Source organism: Rhincodon typus, unplaced genomic scaffold (genome assembly GCF_021869965.1).
Source record: "Rhincodon typus isolate 14 unplaced genomic scaffold, sRhiTyp1.1 hic_rhity00002059, whole genome shotgun sequence".
Taxonomy (NCBI): Eukaryota; Metazoa; Chordata; class Chondrichthyes; order Orectolobiformes; family Rhincodontidae; genus Rhincodon; species Rhincodon typus.
Genome location: NW_025967697.1, coordinates 8,928 through 14,580, shown reverse-complemented (window position 1 = coordinate 14,580; position 5,653 = coordinate 8,928). Strand labels below are relative to the sequence as shown.

The window sequence follows — 5,653 nt, the reverse complement described above, 5'->3', positions numbered from 1 at the left end:
GAAGAAGGGTCCAGACCTGAAACGTCAGCTTTCCCGCTCCTCTGATGCTGCTTGGCCTGCTGTGTTCATCCAAATCTACACCTTGTTATCTCAGATTCTCTAGCATCGGCAGTTCCTACCATCTTTGTAATTGTCTAATTGTTTGCCTCTGTGTGATGTTCCCCTACTAGACAATTGACAAGTGATTTAGAGAGTGTGTTTAGAGAGGATCTAGGTAAGGACAACTAGACTGTGTGGCCCAGTGGTTAAACAGTGACTAGGGTGAGAGAAAGGCGGTGTATGTGCAAGGGAGTGTCAGCCATGCCAATTAGGTACTGTGCGCAATGTGGCTTTGCAGTTGATGTGCCATTACATTGCAAGTGAAGGTCAATGCCAGACTGCCCAATACTTGTCTGATTGTAAAACAGCCTTTTAAACATGGTGCAATCACCAGGCATGTTTAGGTGGATATCTGGCAAGTGGTGAGTTTTTCAAAGGGTGATGGATCATAGAATGGGGTTAGAAACAGGCAACAGTGGTGTCAGTGGGTCTGGTTAGATAGTTAATGATGGGTTTGGTAAAATACAGTGGAAGACCTCGCTATAACCCGAGAAGACAAACCCTCTGTGAGACACGATGAAACTCATACTTAACCAAAAAAATTGTAAGATTCAATCCTGTAAATCTAATATGTAATAATATTTTGGAACTCCCTGCCTGCATTCACCACATCACACAACTGCAGCAATTCAGAAAGAAGGGCCAATATCATTTTTTAAGAAAAACTTAGGGTTGGGACAATAAATGCTGTTCTTGCCAGCAACATCCATGCCCTGAGAAACATTTCCACTACATAAGTGGCAATATGAACAGCATAGCAATAAGTGTCCTGGGGCAGCATTGCATAGAAGAGACTATTGTTGTTGAAGTTTTTGTCTGTAGAATTTTCCTGGACCGTAATTCCCATTACATTGTGCTCTGGGGCTGCACTAAAACATTATTAAATCAGTTTTCTATCAGTTAAAGAGTGCAGTGAATCATTTTAAACTTTTTTGAGTGGGGAATTGAATTTTCTATATTTCCTACAAGAAGGAGGAGTGAATAGAGGAGTCCAGTTTGAAGGGGCTTAGAGCTAAGCATCATAAAAATGTTTATTCCGAATGAGTTAATATTTCAAATGGTTTACAGAACTGAAAGATCTTATTCAGATTTCTCTGCTCATCCATGCATCAAAATATTATGCTTCTACCCAGAGGCTACTAGGAATTTACTATCAGCTGCTGTCTGAAAACCTGCTGTCCACTGGAATGTAAAACTCAACAGTGAAACTGACAACTCACTTAATTTTGTTTTAACCACAGAATATTTCCAGTCTCGGGTGAAAATTTTCATGTTAGTCAAGCTTCTGCTCATCTTTGTATGAAGAAGACTACTGGTATTCTGCTAGATTGTCTTCAAGTCTGTCTTCTTTTCAATGGATTCTGCAAACAGAGGATAAACAGTTTGATTCTATACACTGTCACTCACCTGCCAGTGAGAATACATTCCAGTCCTCACACTGTAAATAACTGCATTATGTCTGACCACGTTGTCATTTAGTGCTCAAAATAGAATTTGTTCCATTTCCCAGAGCTAATATCATTCACCTTGATAAGCAGAAGTGCTACAACATCTTTTATTTTGGATCAGTGATCACTTTAGCCCTGTCCCATTTTCTGCCCTTGTTTCTCGTGACTAACAATGGCACCTGGATCAAACAGATTGGAATGGAATTAAAATACTCATTTGCAAACAAAGAACACTAGCATTACCATTTTTCAACTTTCTGGCCTGCAGGAAATTATATCTAGATCATACACACATGAGGGTGGGAATGGTTGTTACAGAAAGAGGGTTGAACGGGCATGAAGGAATTTGAAAACAAGAAATGAGAATTTTTAAGATCGAAGCATTGCCTCAGAGGGTTGGAAGAACAAAATAAGGACAACTTTAGAATTCTCAGCAGGTCTGACTGAAAATTCAAACCCTTGTCACCATTAGCTGGTATCTATGTAGCATAATTTACAGGCATGTGTGAATAAGTTTGGCATCCAAGCATAATATAGGTCAGCTATGAAATCAACTCTCACATTTTCCCAAAATTAATATGTACAGACCTACTGGAGACTGCAACACTGAATTATTTTAGCTGCACATATGAGAAGTTGATGGGAATAAGCTGCCAATATGAGAGGAAACATTATTATACACTTCATTTCTACCAAAGTAATGGCTATGCTTCTGAGGAAAAGCAAGCTTGATGATAACAATTATTGTTGTTCAGTCTTGTATAATGCTTTCACAAAACACAGTCACTAACTGTGGAAAGCCGGAAGAAATGTTTCCTTTCAATTTGGCAACCCAAGCCTCTATCACAGCATTCTGAACTTCCATAAAGAATCACTGACCTGTCGATTTTGTTCATGGTGGTCTCTATTGTCAATGTTCATGAAGCCAGTCCTTTGATAAGTAGTTATATATTCCTAGCTGCTTATCAGTAGTACTTTGTTACTTAGGTCACCATGCTCTGCATGCTATCCAGTGTACACTCTGGCTAACTCTCTAATTGCCCAAATGAATGTGGCCAGATTTTTCTCAGTGTGGACTAGAGAATGTTAGGTGGTGACTAACATGCCACCCCCACTAGTGGGATAAGCCACCCCTTTGCCCACAAATCAGTTCACTAAGAGCTGACAGATGAGTGACAGTGAGAAACTCATCCTAACAAGGCCTCAACACCGGCAATCAGTGATACTAGCATCTATTAGGCAATCAGAGACCGGCACCTTCTGGGCCTTAAAGTACATCAGTTGAAGCCCACTTATTTGAGTATCCAGTGACAAGTGGCTAAGCTTTTTTCTCTTTTTATCACAGGATGAGCATCATGCAGAAAGGGAGGTAGTGGGCTACAGAAGCAAGAACAGGAGGGTGGCTTTCAAAGGCCACCCCTCCCAGGACCTCCATCCAAGCTTCCGACTGATCCCAGATTGGGCAATTGGAGACCCCCCAACAAACCTGGCAGACACTTATCCAGAGTTTCCCAGTTGAGAATCTAGCCACTTTTCTCACTCACTGGGGAGGCAGGTAGTTGGCAGGTTCTTAAGTGATCATTAATTGACCACTTAAGAGCCTCAGTTGTTGGCAAGTAACAACGTTGTCACAATTCTTCACCTGATACTTGGTGTGCTGCTTCTATATTTAGAACTTTCTTACTCTTCCAATTCCATTTTGATTCAGTCCCTTCCCTCTCTCCCAATGTCTCCTTATTTTTGATGGTTTGCATTGCCCATGATGGGCTTTGCTTGTAAATATTTAATTCACTATACAGGTGATTACTGGTGGTAGTTAGTGTTAAAAAAAGGATAAAGTAAACCTCCATGAGCTTTGCTTGTAAATATTAAATTGCCCACACAGATGATTATATATGGTGATTACTGGTCAAAGGAAAGAAAAATTTTTCAAAAGTCACAGTGGTTTTGGTGATGGGAAAGTCACTCAGTTGTGTGTGATAGCACTTGTGGATATAAAAGAGAAACAGAAAAGAAAAAGGGAAAAAAACTAGAGCTTTCAATGGTTTTTCTCCCTGGTATGTGCAGATTTGATAAAGTACCACATAAAAAGTTATTGGACAGTTTAAGAGCTTTTGGCATTGGGGTAATGTATTAGTATAGATTGAGGATTGGGTAATAAACAGATAACAGAAAGTCGGGATATATGGGTCTTTTTCAGGATTTTTTAAATTCACTCACATAATGTGGGCTTCACAACTGAACTAATATTTATTGTTCATCCCTAGTTGCCCTTAAGGATGTGGTGAACTGCCTTCTTTAACCACTGCAGTCCATTTAGCACAGGTATGCCTACAATGCCATTGGGAAGGGAGTTCCAGGAGTTTGACCAAGCGACATTTAAAAATTTTCAAGTCTGGATGGTGAGTAGCTTTGAATGGAAGCTGCAAATGGTGGTGCTCCCATGTGTCTGGTGTCCTTGTCCTTCTTGATGGTGTGGATTTGGATGGTGCTTGGTGAATTTCTGTAGTGCATATTGTAAATGGTACACACTGCTGCTACTGAGCATTGGAGATGGAGGTAGTGGATGCTTGTGGGTGTGGTGCCAATTCCAGTCCCAGATCGTGTGAGGTTTCTTGAGTTTTGTTAGATCTGCATTCATCCAGGCAAGTGGGGAATATTCTATCACATTCCTGACTTGTGCCTTGCAGATGGTGGACAAGCTCTGAGCAGTCAGAAGGTGAGTTACTTGCTGCAAGGTTCATTGCCTTTGACCTGCTGTATAGCCGCAATACTTACATGATTAGTCCAGATGAGTTTCTGGTCAATGGTAATCTCCAGGATATTGTTAGTGGGTGATATAGCGATAGTAATGCCATTGGAATGTTGAGGAGCGATTGTTTGATTTTCTCCTGTTGAAGGTCATCATTGACTGGCACTTCTGTGATGCAAATCTTACCTACTACTCTCTTTTGTGTGTGGCAGTTGATGCTAGATCAGTTGTTAATTTTAAATCTGAGATTGTTAAGTGTTTGTTAAGCAAAGGTATTAACAGATATGGGCCAAAGGCGGGTATATAAAGTTAGACCACAAATTGCTCATGCTCTCATTGAATGGTGAAACAGTCTTGAGGGACTGAATGGCCTACTCCTGTTCTTATGTTCTTTTCAGCACATCCTGGATATTGTCTAGGTCTTGCTGAAAATGGACATGGACTGCTTCAGTATTTGGTTGCGAATGGTGATGAACATTGTGCAATCGTCAGTGAACCTCCCTACTTCTGACCTTATGATGGAGGGAAAGTCATTGATGAAGCAGCTGAAGATGGTTGGGCATAGGGTACTACCCTGAGGAGACCCTACTGAGAATCCTGTTGCTGAGATAACTGACCTACAACCACCACCATCTTCCCTTGTGCCAGGTATAATTCTAAATAAAAGGGAGTTTTCCTGATTCTCATTGACTACAGTTTTGCTGGAACTCCTTGATGCCATACTCAGTCAAATATGGCCCCAATGTCAAGTGTATTCATCTCATCTCACCTCTGGAATTCAGCTCTTTTGTCCATGTTTGGAAAATATAACTAATGAAGCGGCACAAGTATCAGTCCTACACCTTTAATTATTTAGTACTTACATTAATAACTTGGAATAGGGGGCAGAGTGAAATGTATTCAAATTTTCTGATCATATAGGGCACTTTTGATGAAAAAAAATCTGCAAGGGGATAATAGATAAGCTTAACGAATGAGTGGAAAAAGACTTGGCAGAAGGAATTTCATGGGAAAGCATGAAGTCACGCACTTTGCTGGGAAGAATCAAAAGGCAGACTATTATTTAAATGGGTAGAAACTCAAAAAAAGTGCTGCACACAGGGAACTGAGTTTTCTTGTGCATAAAACATGAAAAGTTAGCATGCAAGTGGAGCAAGTAATTAAGAAGGTAAATGGAATTTTTGCTGGGGGCTGGAACTTAAAATAGGGAAGTCTTGTTACAACTATACAGGGTGCACCTGATCCCCATATTTAAGAAATGGTATACTGGCATTGGAGGCAGTTCAAAAGAAATTCCCTAGGCTGATTCAGAGATAGTAGGAACTGCAGATGCTGGAGAATCCGAGACAACAAG

The 5,653-nt window shown here is 40.5% G+C and overlaps 1 long non-coding RNA gene across 3 annotated transcripts in view; it reads right to left on the bottom strand.

The window, feature by feature from the left end:
• Positions 1–5,653, bottom strand: part of LOC125481416 — a 15,869-nt gene that overhangs the window by 6,524 nt on the left and 3,692 nt on the right. For 2 of the 3 annotated variants that reach the window (XR_007261327.1, XR_007261326.1), the window contains exon 2: positions 1,320–1,460. This is a non-coding gene — a long non-coding RNA (uncharacterized LOC125481416). Of the gene's footprint in view, positions 1–1,094; positions 1,461–5,653 lie in introns of those variants that run through there. The other variant, XR_007261325.1, reaches the window with a different exon arrangement.